The sequence below is a fragment of the Eublepharis macularius genome, chromosome 7 (assembly GCF_028583425.1).
Source record: "Eublepharis macularius isolate TG4126 chromosome 7, MPM_Emac_v1.0, whole genome shotgun sequence".
NCBI lineage: Eukaryota > Metazoa > Chordata > Lepidosauria > Squamata > Eublepharidae > Eublepharis > Eublepharis macularius.
In genome coordinates this window covers 73,487,312-73,504,294 of record NC_072796.1, presented here as the reverse complement: position 1 = coordinate 73,504,294, position 16,983 = coordinate 73,487,312, and the positions used below count along the sequence as shown (strand labels likewise).

The window sequence follows — 16,983 nt, the reverse complement described above, 5'->3', positions numbered from 1 at the left end:
GGCGGCGAAAGCCTACATCAACTGGCAAGGGGGTTCCAAATCCTCACGTCTACAGAAGGAAGCACACAAGATCATCAGCTGGGAGGAGGACAACCTCCTATCACTGCAAGCGGAGCACATCAGGGGAGTGCACAACGTGGAAGCGGATTGGCTGAGCCGAGAGTCACTACACCCGGGGGAGTGGTCTCTCAGCAGAGAGACGTTCAAGCTGCTGACGAATCGCTTCGGCACTCCAGCGGTGGATCTTTTCGCATCACCACAGAATCATTAAGTGCCAAGATTCTTCTCCAGGTACTTTCACCCGGAGGCGGAGGGCACGGACGCCATGACATCGCAATGGCCCAGGGGCCTGCTACAGCCACAGTAATCCTAGTAGCTCCTTACTGGTCCAGGAGACCTTGGTTCTTGACTCTCCTGTCGCTATCGACCCACTCGCCATTTCGCTTGCTGGTACTTCCGTATCTGCTACAACAGGGACCGTTCTGGCACCCTCACCCAGAATGGTGATCATTGACCGGATGGAGATTGAGAGGTGGTCACTACTCAGAGTAGGATATCCAGCACGTATTGTGGACACGATCCTTTCCTCAAGAAAGAGATCTACTAATAGAATCTACAATTCTACGTGGAAGGCCTTCGTACGATGGGGAAAACGTAAGAAAATTGACCCAATGTCCCCGTCCATACGTGACGTCTTGGGGTTCCTACAAGAAGGCCTAGACAGAGGATTGAAACCACCCACCTTAAAAAAGCAGATTGCGGCAATCAGCACGGTGCTTCCAAAGGTTGAGTCATCGCCGCTATCCACTCATCCTCATGTTAAGAAATTCCTTCGGGGAGCCACCTTATTGAATCCCCCTACGGTGCATCAATTCCCGACCTGGTGCTTACGTATCGTCCTCAAGGCCCTTACCAAGCCGCCCCTCGAGCCCGTGCGGGACATCCATCTCAGGTGGCTGAAATTAAAGACTGTATTCCTAGTGGCCATTACATCAGCACGTCGGATCTCTGAGCTGAGTGCACTATCCATTAGGCCAGACTTTTGCATATTTCACAAAGAGAAAGTGGTTCTCAGGATGGATCCTACATTCCTTCCCAAAGCGTACTCAAGATTTCATCGAACGCAAGAGATTATCCTTCCTTCTTTCTGCCCTAATCCTCAGCATCCGAGAGAAAGAGAATGGCACACCTTAGATGTGCGCAGAACACTCAAGACATACCTTATTAGGACGGAACAACTACATAAGACGGACTCACTATTCGTTAATATTGCCGCACCTAAAGTGGGACAGAGAATGTCTTCATCTTCCATTGCCTACAGCATCAGGACATGTATCGGCGAGGCGTACAAGGCTCTTAAGATGGAAGTTCCGTCAGGCATTATGGCTCATTCTACCAGGTGTGCAGCCACTAATGCGGCCTTCAGACGGAACGCCTCCATAGAAGAGGTCTGCAAGGCAGCCACCTGGTCCTCTGTGTCGACCTTTATCAGACATTATCAGTTACATACGTACTCGTCATCGGATGCAGCATTTGGTAGAAGAGTCCTGCAACACGTCGTAGAGGACGATGATCATCTCCCACCCGAATCTTGAAGGGACTGCTTTGGGAGCACCCAGGATGTCCTCCGACTCAGAGGGAGAACGGCCCCTTGGATACTCACTGTGAAAGGTCCTTCTCCTCTGAGGTAAGGAGGACATCCTGCCCTCCCAAGCTCTTCGTCCTCTGACTAACTGTGTACTATTTTGCTCCTATTTTCCTTCTACCGCTGCACTAATAACCTTACTTCTGATAATATTCCCTTGTTCTAACAGTTTCTAGTTACAAAAGGGTTCTTGCTTAGTCATAGCCTTTGACAGTTCTTTGTTTGAAAGTTTGCTCTTGTTTCAGTAATATTTATCTAGTAGAGTGACTGACTTGATGACTGTTGTGGGGAGATCTCCGGAACTGGAAGGACAGGGGGTGTTCCCACATACAGCCACAGGAAGGGGAAGAAAGATCAACTTTCCTGATTGGACAGAGGGAAACACCCAGGATGTCCTCCTTACCTCAGAGGAGAAGGACCCTTCACAGTGAGTATCCAAGGGGCCGTTCCACACAGTTAAGCAGAGTAAGTCTAATTGAGAGGGCCAAGTCGGACCCTTCTATAACTGGACCGGAGAGGTTGGTCGGATGAGAGGTGGAGATAATCACCATCTGTTGGAGGGTGGAAAGGCATGGTCTATTACTGGTAAGGGTGGTAATACATAGAGGAGGCCTAATGGCCACCGCAATGTCAGGGCATCTGCTTGTGGGTGGAACAAACCTTGTCATGTACCCCAGTAGATGATGGCTGTGTTGGGACTCAAACAGGTCCATGAGGTGTTGCGAAGTGTGATATTATCCACTGGATGACATCTTTCTTAAGGGACTATTCCCGTGTTGTCCTCTTAGCTAGTCTGCCTGGACAACTGGATATTCCAGTTCTGATTGAGGCTAGGTGACCTTCCTCCCAAGTAAGTATCCTTGCTGCCTCCTTGTGCCGCCTCGAGGTCTTGGATCCCCCCTGCTTGTTTATATATGTTTTGTCTGCAACCTTGTCCATACAGATCTGTGAACTGGAACAGGGCCAGACAAATTTCTCACATTTCTAAGACATTGATAGGAAGACATGCCTAACCTGTGATTCTTACATCTGTAAATATTTGTTGTTCTCAAGGGGTCATGAATCTTTTGCTTTGAATTGGGATAGTGACCTTGGCTCAGACTGATTTTGATCTGAAGCGGTACCTGAATGGGAAGATCCGTCTTCTCCATGATCTGTTGTTAATGAGATCTGAGAAAGGTCTGAAGTGGTCTTGCCTATAGACGACCCCAAAGGTATTGCATTGTAGTTGGCCACTAGCAAACCCATCAGTTTCAGTAGTGTCGTGAGAAGTGATTTTGCACTCTGATGACAGTCTCAGCCAGCTGCTTGGTCTTCCTGACCTTTTCTTTGGTGAGGGATAGATAAAACCCTTTTGGTGACTGTGATCAAACCCAGGAGTTCAAGCTTGTAGGAACTGAATGGTGAATTGAGTGTTGTGGTGAGATTTTCTCTTGAGCTTGAACTGATCAGGAGATTGTCTGGGTACAAGTGAACATGAATACTCCTGTCTCTGAAACATATGATGGGGTTGATCATGAGTTTTGTGAATACTCTTGGCATGGTGGACAGGCCAAAAAGGGGATGTCTCAAAACTGCCAATTGATTTTCCCCCCACATAAAATCTTAGGTATTGTTGATGGGCTGTCAGAATTGGTACATGGAAGTATGCTTCTGTAAGATCTGTAGGTGTCATGTGTTCTTCTGATTGATTGGTCACTGTGAGTGAGCACAGAGTCTCCATTCAGAAGTGATGCAATTTGATAAACTTGTTCAAAAAAATTGAGGCCTAATAATGCCCTCCAGTCCCTATTCTTTTTAGGGACTGTGAAGAAGATTGAGTAGATCCCCCATCCTCTTTCATTGCGAGGACCATCTCCACTGCTTGAATGCCCAGAAGGTGTTGGATTACCTTTTGGGTTAAGATTTTGCGTAGGGGAGAGATGTCAAAAAACTTTCTGGTGGGTAGCTTTCAAATTGTATGGAGTAGCCTTGTGAGACTATTACTAAGGTCTGCCTGCGTGTCAACCTAGGCTTGATGGTAAAGAGTAGTTGGCCTCTCACAGTGACAGCTTGCGAGTCCTGTCTTAGAGATCTGGGTATCAAGGTTGGATCTCTTACCACATGTGGAGAACTGTCTAATTGATCTTGGGACAAGGTAAGCATTATCCCCACAATACAGCTGGAGAGCTGGGACTGAGAGGACTGGTTTACCCAAGGCCATGTGGCAAGTTCATGGCAGCAGTGAGATTTGAACCCGCAGAGTACTGCATCACAGTTCAGTTACCTAACCACTATACTACAAGTGGGGTCTTGAAAGGCCCCCCCCCTTATTAAAGGGCTGCCTAGATTAACCCCAGGATGGCCATTTGGAATCTTGTCTGGACCTTAGTAGAGTGTGTTGTGAATAAAAAGGCTGAGCGCCAATGGATCGCCTCTCAGATTGTTTGAGTGGTTTTGGAAAAACATTCTTCTGTCCTAGGTCTCAACCTAGGTCTTCCGAAGACTCTCTAGAGACCATATCGTCCTCTTCTTTTCTTTCTTTGGCAAGAGGAGTAAAAGAAGAGGAAATGAGAGGAGAAGGATTAAGGAGTAAGGTAAAGAATGGTTTGAGGAAGAAGAAAGGTAAATAAGAGAGAGAAAAAAGGCAGCCGAGCTAGTCAGCTGAAGAACTGCTCTCCCTGGAGGCAGGAACAGAACTGAAGAGAGGGTGTCCCACATGCCAGACAGGAAGAGGAAGAAAAGTAGTTCCTGCCTCCCTGATTGGACGGTGGGAATCACCCAAGATGTCCTCCATCTCAGAGGAAGAAGCAGTCCTCCCTCAAGTCAATTCCTGCCACTTTTAGTGTCTGCCCCTGGGACTTGTTGATCATCATAGCAAAGTGGACCTTTGAGGGGGAACTGCAGTCTCTTGAACTCGAAGGTGTGAGTGGTATGTGTGGTATGAACACTCACTCCCTCTGAGCACTGCCAATGAACAATGTGATCTTGATGACGTTTCTGTGGAGAGCTTTCACTCACAGTCTGTTGCCATTGCAGAGTTTGAGTGAGTTGAGGTTCAGGAGCAGCATCACTGGACCCCCCCCCCACAATTTGAGGAGACGCTTGTGGGCTGGGAAGCCAGGAGGATTGAGCATGTTGAGGAACTCCACGTGGTAGTGGACTACGTCATCTATTTGCGCCACTGAGTCCACAGTTCTGTACTCCATTTCTGCCCCTTTGTGCACCACGGTGCTCTCATTTCTGCCCCTTTGAGGGAATTAAGTAGTGTTTCATTAATGATGGCAGCCTTGTCGTTCTTGGGGGTTAGAATGGCACGCTCACACAACCAGTCCGTGGACTTCTCTGTGATAGTGGTGATATCAGGGTATATCATGGCTGTTAGGTCTGCTGGGGTCATCACTACTGTGTCCAGGCCTGCAAGGATGGTCCCATTTCCCTTGAACTTGGGATACTTTCCATTGTCAGGATCTCTTTTAACACTCATTTCTTAACCAGAGTTACGCCATGTGTAAAGTCGTAGTTGTTAAGCTTTTTCTCCCTCCAGGTCCAGATGTTGTTTTGACCACATTTTTTTTTTAATAAAATTTTTTATTGGATTAGACACATATAATATTTATTACAATCACATTCCCTTAAATTTTCCAATTCTAACCCCCTCCCTTTCCCCCCCTTTTATTGACTTCCAACAGTTTTCCAACCCCTTGTCTATTCTCCCTCTACTCATTTCAAACTTATTTTGCTTATTATAATATACTTTCAAACTCTTCTAAGCTTATCTGTAGTAACATAGTGCTATCTCTAATTCCCTTCCCAAATAAGTAAAAGTAAAACACTCTTAACTTATCTTCTTCAATAATAATAATAATAATCATTTTGATAACCTGTACTCTATCTTACTCTTTCTAATTGCTTCAAAATTGGACAAACAATTTGTCCCTCCTTATACCTAACTTCATATACTTCTATAAACATTGCATACATTTATTATAAATCAATCAATTTGACTTATACTCTATATGTTGCTCTTTGCTTTCTTTTACATATCTTATCCATTTTAATTAACTAGTTTCTCCATTATAAAACTATCTAGCAAAAATAAACAAACAATAAACAATTCATATACACGTTCAGCATAAGTCTATCAATTAGACCCACATTCTGTATGCTAATGTATATTCATTCTCCATTGTACAGTTATCTACCAGCAAAAAAGATTAATTCAATTCTAACCTTATAATCCTTATAATAATAACACTATTAATACCCAACTATACATACTAATCAAATAAAGTAATTGCTTAGAATTTTTCACTTAACTCTCTCCCCCCCGGTATGGTCACTCCCCTCTCCTTTTGTTATATTTCAGTAATTTTCGAACTGCCACAGTCCTCCCACCTCCCATTTTTTCACCAAATATTGTTTCAGTTTCTCCCAGTCCGTGTTAAACTGTCCTGGATCAAGGTCTCTCAATTTTCTTGTCACTTTATCCATCTCCGCCATGTTCAGCAATTTATAAATCCAATCCTCAATAGTTGGTACTTCTTGTACTTTCCATTTCTGCGCGTACAAAAGTCTAGCTGCTGCTGTCATGTAAAATAACAATGTCCTGTATTGTGCTGGAATGTCCTCCATTCCCAAGTTCAGTAGCAGGAGTTCTGGGTTCTTATTAACTTGAAATTGTAAAATCTCACTCATTACTCTTATTATTTCCCCCCAGTACTGCCTAGCTACCTCAAAGTCCACCACATGTGATACAAAGATCCCTCATGCTTTTTACATTTCCAGCATTTATTAGACATATTCAAATTCCCTAGCGCAATTTTCTTTGGTGTCAAATACCAACGATAAATCATTTTGTAGAGATTCTCTTTGATACTGGTGCATGTCGTAATCTTCAATGTATTTTTCCACAAGTATTCCCACACCTCCATTGTTATTTCTTTATTAAAGTTTATAGCCCACTTCACCATTTGCACTTTAACTACTTCATCTTCCGTGTACCATTTTAACAACACTTTATAAATCTTAGAGATTTCCTTTTTATCTTCTTGTAAAATTACTTTCTCTAAGTCTGAATTCTCCATTCTTATCCCTCCCTTCACACAGTCCGAGTAGTAAAGATCTCTAACTTGTCTATATTGAAACCAGTCATAATTTGGAGACAACTCTTGTTGCGTCTTTATTCTTATTTTAGAAGATTCTATTTGTGTTATCTCCTTATACGTTAAGCACTGTTGTTCATTGTCAACCGTTCTCGGATCTATTACTTCATATGGAACCACCCAGGAGGGAATTCCTTCTTGTAGGTAATCTTTGTACTTCTTCCAAATTGTGAAGAGGCTTCTCTGAATGTAGTGGTGCAAGAACATAGAGTCTGCTTTTACTTTGTCATACCATAGGTATGCATGCCATCCAAATAATGTTTTATATCCCTCTAAGGCCAGCAATTTGCGATTTTTCAGCGTCATCCAATCTTTCAACCATACCAAACAAATTGCATCATTATAAAGTCTCAGGTTGGGCAGTTGCATTCCACCTCTTTCTTTTGCATCCTGTAATACTTTCATTTTCACTCGAGGCTTCCTGCCTGCCCACACAAACTCCGATATTTTCCTCTGCCATTTGTCAAACTGCTTAGAGTCCCTAATAATTGGTATTGTCTGTAACAGAAACATCACTCTTGGCAACACATTCATCTTAACTACTGCAATTCTTCCCAGCCATGACAAGTTCAGTCTATTCCATTTAATCAAATCATGCTCTATTTGAGTCCATAGTTTCTCATAGTTATTCTTGAATAGATCTATATTTTTTGCAGTCAGTTCAATTCCCAAATATTTCACCTTATTTGTTACTTCACAGTCTGTTACTTCCATCAATTGCTGCTGTTTAAACTTAGTCATATTTTTGCATAGTATCTTTGATTTCTTTTTGTTTACATAAAAACCTGCCAAATCTCCAAATTCTTTAATTTTTTCTATTACCTTAGGCATGTTTTCAATTGGATCTTCCACAATTAACATTATATCATCTGCAAATGCTCTGACTTTGTAGGAAAAGTCTTTTATCTTTATTCCACGGATTGCATTGTCTTCTCGAATCTGTATCATTAGAATTTCCAAGACCAAAATAAACAACAGTGGAGACAACGGGCAACCTTGTCTGGTACCTTTACCAATAGTCAGTTTTTTGGTCAACTCGTCATTCACCACAATTGCTGCACTCTGGTCTCTGTAAATTTCTTTCACTGCTCTTATGAATCTTTCTTCCATTTGTAGCTGTTCCATAGTGGCAAACATAAAGTCCCAGTTCAAATTGTCAAATGCTTTTTCAGCATCTACAAAAAAGAAGCCAACCTCCTTATCACAACGCCTATCATAATATTCAATAGCATTTATAACTGTCCTTAGATTGTCTCTGATTTGTCTGTTTGGTAAAAAACCTGCTTGTTCTTCCCCAATAACTTCGGATAACCATCCCTTTAGTCTCTCTGCCAAGATCTTCGCAAAGATCTTGTAGTCATTGTTAAGTAGGGAAATAGGTCTATAGTTTTTAACATTAGTCAAGTCCTGTCCTTCTTTAGGGATCAATGATATATTAGCTTCACTCCAAGTGTCTGGAATTCTTTGATCTCTCAAAACACCATTGATCACTTCTTTTAAAAATGATGCCAGCTCGTTAACCATTACCTTGTAAAATTTAGCTGTAAGTCCGTCAGGTCCCGGCGCTTTCCCCAAATTTGTTGACTGTATTGCTTCCCTTATCTCTTCCTCTGTTATTTCACTGTTCAATTTAGCTCTCCAATCATCCGAAATTACTGGGAGCTTGATTTTCCCCAGATATGTTGCTATTGAATCTTTATTCACTTCTTTTTTATCATACAGTTTAGCATAAAATTTGTAGAAAGCTCTACTAATAGCAGTCTGTTCCAGATGCACTTTGTTGTCCTCACATACTTTGTTAATTGTCTTTTTCTCCTTTCTCTTCTTCAGTTGCCATGCCAAATATTTCCCAGGTTTATTTGCACCTTCAAACGACTTTTGATTCATTCTCTTAAGATTCCATTCCAATTCTTTATTATTCATTGCCGTCAACTGCTCTTGAAGGATTTTAATATCTTGATAGATTTTCTTTTTCCCTGGTCTTTTCTTTAATTGTATTTCTTTTGCTTTTATTTTTTCCATAATCTCCTGTCTCTTCTCCTCTCTTTTGTTTCAAGCTCTTCCATTTAAGTCCATTAGTATGCCTCTAATTACTGCTTTATATGTGTCCCATACCTTATTGGTTGGTACTTCTCGATTCATATTGTGCTGTATGAAGAACTTAGTTTCCCTTCTCAACATCTCCATATTTTCTCCCTCTTGTAACAAATCCTCATTTATTCTCCATCCTTTCCTCTTAGTTCTTTTTCCAAACTTCCACATTATTGGGTTATGATCTGAGCCTACCATAGGCATTATTTCTACATCCTTAGTCCAAAGCACTAAGTCCTTTGAGGCCCAGATCATGTCAATTCGTGATAGAGTAGAATGCCTTGCGGAGAAAAATGTATATTGTCTACCTGCGGGATTCTGCATTCTCCACACATCTTCCAACGTTTCCTGTTGCATTAATACGAAAAAAGTCTTTGGTAATAATCCTCTTTTCTTTTGTGCAGTTGCTGATTTTTTATCTTGTTCTAAATTTGTAACTCCATTGAAGTCTCCTGCAAGGATTATCTGATCATAGGAAAATTCATCTAATTGCTTCCTTAAATCCTCAAAGAAGCTCTCTTTTGCTCCATTTGGTGCATAAATTCCAATCACCAACACTTTCTTTAAATTCCATGTACATTCCACTGCTATAAATCTGGCTTCCGCATCTCTAATCATCAGCTTTGGCTGTAGTTCCTCTCTTATGTATAATACCACTCCCCTTTTTTTCTTTTTTGAGGCCGCTACAAAGTCATTGCCCAACTTACCCAATTTAAGATATTTTACATCCTGATTTCTGATATGGGTCTCTTGCAAGCACACAATATCACATTTTTGTTTTAATAGCCAGTGGAAAATACTTTTTCTCTTATTATGTGAATTAAGTCCATTTACATTCCAAGATAATACTTTACACTCCATATTCATAGCCCAGTTGTTGGTAAGTCTTTTTCATTGTCCCTCATAAACTTTTCCATCTCAAGTTCAGATCTGATGCGCTTTTTCACTCCTCCGAATTCAAGGGATATCCCTTCCGGTAGTTCCCATCTGTATCTTACTTTCATGTCCTTCAAATTCTGGACTAAAACTTTATATTTTTTCCGATCAAGCAGCACCGATCTGGGTAACTCTTTCATGATGATAATCGTCTTGCCATCAACTATCAATGGATCTTGAAACTGCTTACTCACTATCATTTCTCTTGAATTCCTTGTCGTAAATTGCACAATCACATCCCTTGGTAATTTCCTCTGGGTCGCAAATCTGGAATTTATTCGATACACCACATCAAGGATAGCCACAACCTCCTCCTCCTCCTTTCCCAGGTATTCAGTTAACACCTCTATAACCTGTTCTTGTGCTGTCTTTCCATCTACCTCCGGCAAACCTCGAAACCTCAGCTGCTTCTCCATGTGCTTACTCTCTGCAACTGCCATCCTTCCCCTCATCGCTCTCATATCCGTTCGTTGCGTCTCTGTAAGATTCTCCACCGCCTTCTCGACAACATTAACTTTTTGCTGCGCTGCCTGCAAGTCATTTTGTATTGTTTCCATCCCCTTCCTTACTTCTGCCAGTTCATTTTTTACTGTCTCTTTGACATCTTTAACTTCCCTCACCAACTCCTGTTTTGTCTCCTTCAATTCCTTTAACATTTCACAAAATTTTTTATCCAGGTTCTCAATAGCCGTTTGCCACTCTTTTTTCGACATCATGGGGCTTGATTTACCTCGCTCCCACGAGTCTGCACGTTTCCTTAACTCTGTGGCGTTTGAATTAGTATCCCTTTAAGTTAATTTAAATGTCCCGATTCTTAAAAAAAACAAAAGATGTTAAAAGAATCCAAAATGTTGGGCGTCTTTTCTCTATGGTTTTTCTATAGTCTTTTTGTAATCCAAAATGTCCTACTTCCGCTCCCGTTGAAGTCAAAGTCCTTCCCTTTTCAAAAATGGCGATTCCCTTCTTCCTGTCCTCCAATAAGGGCCGTCTTTCTCCAGCAGCTCTATCACTATGACGCACTTCCTGTTTCCCGACTCTCCACTGCAGCTCTCGCGATGATAGAAATTTTCTCACAGCCTGCAATCACTTTCTAACCACAGGTATGAAAAACAATTGTCCAATTTCTTTAATAACTTCGTTTAGCTTAGTCCTTTTTCTAAACTATTTCTTGCCGAATCTTCCCCTCATTATAATCCGTCTGTTGCAGTTTAAAATTTCACTTTAAAAGTTCGTTACTTTAAGCAATCCATCCCGATTCGAGAGATAGTGATCTTTACCTTTTCAAGCGTCTTTCTGGGTTGTAATCACTGCTTCGATCTCAAATTCTTTTCCACCTTCTTTTCCCCTGTTGAAGCTTGGGCATGTAGGTCTTATGCCAGCCGCACTGGCCCCGGTTCTGCCGCAGAGATTTTAGCCGACCTGTCTTAGGGTGGGACCTCAAGGGACGAGAGAGAGTCCTTAGCGCAGAACCCCCCGTCGCCCGAGATCAACGCGCCCTGATGTTCTTGAGCGTTCTTTGCCTGTTCTCCGCCTGAGAGCAGGTGGCCGCAGGCTAGTTGTGCCCCGCCGGCCGCTGAAACGGCAGCCCGGTCAGCTCTGCACTTAGAGCTGCGTTAGACCTCCATGGATCCCAAACCGGAAGTCGTTTTGACCACATTTTCCATGGGAGAGGATACTTCTTATCTGTCTCTTCAGCCGAAGACCTTGGCAACCCGAGCCTTTCCACGTCGACATTCTCAACTGTGGGGGGAGGCTGGGAACGAGGGGTTTGATGTATTGCCAGTTTTGTTTTGTCTCTCATTCTCAACAATGCCTGTGTTCAGTCAAGATCCTTTTTAGGCCTAGGAATATGGATACTTGTGTCAGAGCCTAGTCTTTCAATAAACCTTTTGAAATCAAGAAACTTGTGCTTCTTGCAGAAGGGGGAGACGAACTCTAGATAATGGGGATTCCAGATAACGGGGATGTCATAGTCTGACATCCATCCCCTATTTTTAGTAAGAGTTCAGAGAATTCCCTAGCAGACACGTTGCCTCTCAAGTGGACCCTCATGTTCTTTCTTAGTGAGAATTTCCTGATGAGGGGCCACAGATACGACACCTTGACACACACGGTAACCTCGTCAACTTGAGTTCCCCTTGGGACTACTGGCAAAGTCTGCCGGAAGTCTCCACCCAGCAGCTCAGTGACTCCCCCATCACTCTCTTGTTGCCCCTGATGTCTTTGAGGGTTATGCTCAGTGCCTCAAATCACCCTTTGTGCACCATGGTGCTCTCATCCCAAATAATGAGTTTACAGCACTTGAGCCATGTTGCTTTCTTTTGAGATGCTGAACAGGGTTGTTTCTGCATGGGTGAGGTTAAGAGGCAGCTTGAAAGTAGTGAAGGATGATCTGCCATGCTTGAGTGAGCCTTAACCTTTCATGGAAGTGAGTGCCTCTCTATTCGTCTTCCAGGGTTGCTTTGCTCATAGAGAGACTCTGCCGCTCTGTGCACCTTGGGGTGATCTTGTTGGTACTTGACCACTGCTGCTCGGTGTACCACAGGAGTATGATGTGCATATTTCTTTGCCACATCTCTAAGTTGCTGCCACCTTTTAGCATTGGTGTGTCTTACACGATGTCTGCCAGGCAACTTCTTGGTGGCAGTAAGAGGTGATGGCTGCGAGAGGTGTGAAGTGGAGTTGGACTGAGGGAGGGGTGGCGTGGTGGGCACTTCAGCAGATTTATGCAAGAGGTTTGCATCAAAATGGCCCCTGGAAAGATTGTGCACCATCTCCCCATGAACATTGAAAAACTTAGTTGCCATACTGACTTTTATATAAAATTCATATTCAGGAGTCTTTTACCGTCTTTCTTCAACTGTCTGCAGTTTCCTTTACATGATTTTTACCTCAGAACACAGAGTTCCACAACTGACCAATCAGAGGGGGGGGGGGTGTAAGCAGGCAGGAGCCTTCCAGCCACACAGGAAAGCCAGGTTCCACAGGGAGATTGGCAACCATAGTGAACTTTGAGTGAAAGACTGGGAGGTGCATTTTGCCTCAGGACACATTCAGTGACTCCCAATAGCAACTGCATACTATTTAGAATGTTGGGGGTGAGGACCGTTCAGGCTGCATATGCAAAGAGTAGCCAAACTGGCAGTGGGCGGGGTGGGGGGGGAGGGCAAGCAGGCAGCACCCTTCCAGCCACACAGGGAAACTGTACCCCTATGGGAAAACACATTCTCCCTCTGAGGCGGAGGACATCTTGAGTGATTCCCACCATCCAATCAGGGAGGCAGGAACTAACTTTCTTCCTCTTCCTGTCTAGCCTGTGGGACCACCCTCTCTTCAGTTCTGTTCCTGCCTCCAGGGAGAGCAGTTCTGCAGCAGACTAACTCTGCTGCCTTTTTTCTCTCTATCTCTTATTTATCTTTCTTCTTCCTCAAATAATTCTTTACCTTACTCCTTACTTACTTCATTACCTTACTCTCCTCCCATTTCCTCTTCTTTTACTCCTCTTGCCAAAGAAAGAGAAGAAGAGGACGAGATGATCTCTAGAGAGTCATCGGACTCTGAGGAAAGCTTCATGGAGAAGAATTTGGGCTGTTCCCACGGAGAGCTGTCCTACCGGCGGCGGGAACAGGCCCAGCCAGCACCACCATGCCTCTGAGGCTGTATGGGTTCCCTGGCAAGGAGAATATGGGTTGTTCCCACGGAGAGCCATCCTACCGACGGAGGGAACAGGCCCAGCCGGCACCAGCATGCCTCTGAGGCTGTATGGGTTCCCCGGCAAGGAAATGGCCTTGGAAGAGACGCAGGCCTCTCAACAGCTCCATCTTCCACAGAGGGAGCTTGTTAAAATAGCGTGCCTCAGCCAGCCAGCTGAGAACAGCACCACCTGGTGGAGCTCAATTTTGGCAGGAAACAACGCAATGCACTTGCCAATCTCCTGGCAGGAGAAACATGGCTGAAACATAATCCAGACACCCAGTATCTAGCTGACAAGCCCAGGAGGGTCACGTAAGTGTTCCCCCGAGCGTGTTATACCTCCAGAATTCCTGTCAGCAATTAGACTGACTATGAGGGAGGAAATCCTGTTACTTTACCAGTCAGAAGCTCCTTGGCCCTATAAAGATTCCAGGAATCTCCTCAGCCCTGGCACCATGTCAATGTGCCCATGCCAATCTCCTGGCTGGAGATTTTACGGCAGGCCTTTCCCCTTTGAATTTAGCCCTGCTTTTACAACAGGATCTAGCCCTGCCTTTCCCTGTCAGATGGGCAATGTATAAAGGGCGCAATTTTGCCGGTGTCTTTGAACCTTTTAACTCTTAAGACTAACCAGGAGAGAGGAAATAGTGGTGTGGTGTCTACCTCCTCCCCCCTCCATGAGTAAGGCTGTAGCTCTGTGGAAGAGCTTCTGCTTTGTATGCAAAAGATCCAGGTTTGTTCCCCATTAACTCCAGTTTAAGAGATTAGGTAGATGAGGAGAAAAACCTCTTCCTGAGACCCTGGTGACCTGCTGCAAGTCTGAGGAGATAACACTGACCGATGGTCTGAGTCAGAATAAGGCAGTTTGTAACGTTTATCAGTCAGGGATCCCCACAGAGCAGAGGGATCGCCCTCAGATAGAGTTTGTAATGGCAGGGAGAAGGATGAAGTCCTTCAGATGTGGAAAAGGAAGAAATATCCCTACCAGAACAGTCAGTCCAGCTGTCAGAATCTGAGGTCTACCAGTATTTACACCTAAGACATTCTCAGCCTTAGAGCTGTAAAAATTAGCCTTGGGGGAGTAGGACCCTTAGACTGGGAATACCAAATCCAACCCAGGGAAACAAATCACTTCCTCGTGAAGGTTCCTCAGAAAAGGTCCTCCCATTTCCAGAATATTTGTGGAGAAGGTTCAAGGCTGAGTGTTCTAAACCATAAGCCAATTAATAATCCCCAAACTTGGTCCCAAAACAAAACAAACTGTACTCACTACTTTCTTTGCTATGAGTTGTTGCAGGTACCTGCAATGGAACCTCCAGTGGCTACTCTTCAGTCATCTGGGCTCTGGTCAGAAGATGAGTAAGGATCAGTCAGAGACCACTTAGACAAGAAGAGAGAGGCCATGCTAACAAGAGCTCACGAGGCTGTGACCATGGCTATTAAGGCTGCAGCTATTGTCTCAATTGCCTCAAGAGTGTCAGGAGTATGGATCTGGAAACTGATCCAACTCCTCCTGTACAACATTAGCTGCCCCCATTGAAGGGGCAAACAGAAATGTAAGGGCAAATACCTTCAAGACAGACATCATCCTGGATACATTTACCTTTTTCTTCTAGGATTATGGTCTTGACAGCAGTGACAAGCTGGCACGCTTGTGTAAGAGCATGGCCAGCAGATTCACACTCTAAAAATATCGTCCTGGCTTACCTCTTTCAGAGAGACAAGCTATTTGGGGGTGCCCTGGGAAAGTTCTAGATTGAGACCTAGGACAGAAGAATGTGTTGCCAAAAACACTCAAACAATCTGAGAGGAGATCCATTGGCCCTCAGCCTTTTATTCATAACACACACTACTAAGGTCCAGACAAGATTCCAAGTGGACATCCTGAGGTTAATCTAGGCAACCCTTTAATAAGGGGGGTCTTTTCAAGACTGCACTTGTAGTATAGTGGTTAAATAACTGAACAGTGATGCAGTACTCTGCAGGTTCAATTCTCACTGCTGCCATGAACTTGCCACATGGCCTTGAATAAACCAGTGTCCCAGTTCTCCAGCTGTATTGTGGGGATAATGCTTACCTTTTCCCAAGATCAAACAGACAGTTCTCCACACGGGGAAAGAGATCAACCTTAACACCCAGATCTCTAAGACAGAACTTGCTAGCTGTCCCGTGAGACGCCAACTACTCTTTACCATCAAGCTTAGGTTGACAAGCAGGCAGGCCTTACACATAGTCTCACAAGGCTATTCCATACAATTTGAAAGCTGCCCTCCAGAAAGGGGTCTACTCAATCTTCTTCTCAGTCCCTAAAAAGAATAGGGACTGGAGGGTGTTATTAGACCTCAAGTTTTTTGAACAAGTTTATCAAATTATATCACTTCTGAATGGAGACTCTGTGCTCAGTCTCAGTGACTAATCAATCAGAAGAACACATGACATCTACAGATCTCACAGAGACATACCTCCATGTACCAATTCTGACAGTCCATCAAAAATATCTAAGATTTTATGTTTAAAAATAAAATAAAATTGGCAGTCCTGAGCCATCCTGTTTTGTCCTGTCCATCACACCAAGAGTATTTACAAAATTCATGATCAACTCCATCATATGTTTCAGAGACTGGGGGTATTCATGTTCACTTGTACCCAGATGATCTCCTGATCGGTTCAAGAGAAAATCTCACCACAACACTCAATTCACCATTCAGTCCCTACAAGCTTGAATACCTGGGTTAGATCACAGTCACCAAAAGGGTTTTTTCTATCCCTCACCAAAGAAAAGGTCAGGAAGACCAAGCAGCTGGCTGAGACTGTCATCAGAGTGCAAAATCACTTCTCACGACACTACTGAAACTGATGGGTTTGCTAGTTGCTACCTACAATGCAATACCTTTGGGGTCGTCTATAGGCAAGAACACTTCAGACCTTTCTTAGATTTCATTAACAACAGATCACGGAGAAGACAGATTTCCCATTCAGATACCACTTCAGATCAAAACCCATCTGAGCTAAGGTCACCAACCCAATGCAAAGCAAAAGATTCATGATCCCTCGAGAACAACAAATATTTACAGATGTAAGAATCACAGGTTAGGCATGTCTTCCTATCAATGACGTAGAAAGGGGAGCAATTTGTCTGGCCCTGTTCCAGTTCAGAGCTCTGTATGGACAAGGTTGCAGACAAAATATATATAAACAAGCAGGGGGGATTCAAGACCTTAAAGTGACACAGGTGGCAGCAAGGATACTTAGAGGATAGTCACCTTGCTTCAATCAGAACTGTACACATCAAAGGCATATCCAATGCCCAGGCAGACTGGCTGAGGGGACAACGGGAATAGTCCCTTAAGAAACATCTCATAACATTGCACTTCACAACACCTCATGAACCTGTGTGCGCCCCAACACAGCCATCAACTACTGGGGTACATGACAAGATTTGTTCTACTCACAAGCAGATGCCCTGACATCGCA

The 16,983-nt window shown here is 43.6% G+C and overlaps 1 protein-coding gene across 3 annotated transcripts in view; it reads left to right on the top strand.

Moving 5' to 3' along the window:
• Nucleotides 1–16,983, top strand: part of ROCK1 (Rho associated coiled-coil containing protein kinase 1) — a 277,707-nt gene that overhangs the window by 65,202 nt on the left and 195,522 nt on the right. The gene's annotated exons all lie outside the window — the stretch shown is intronic.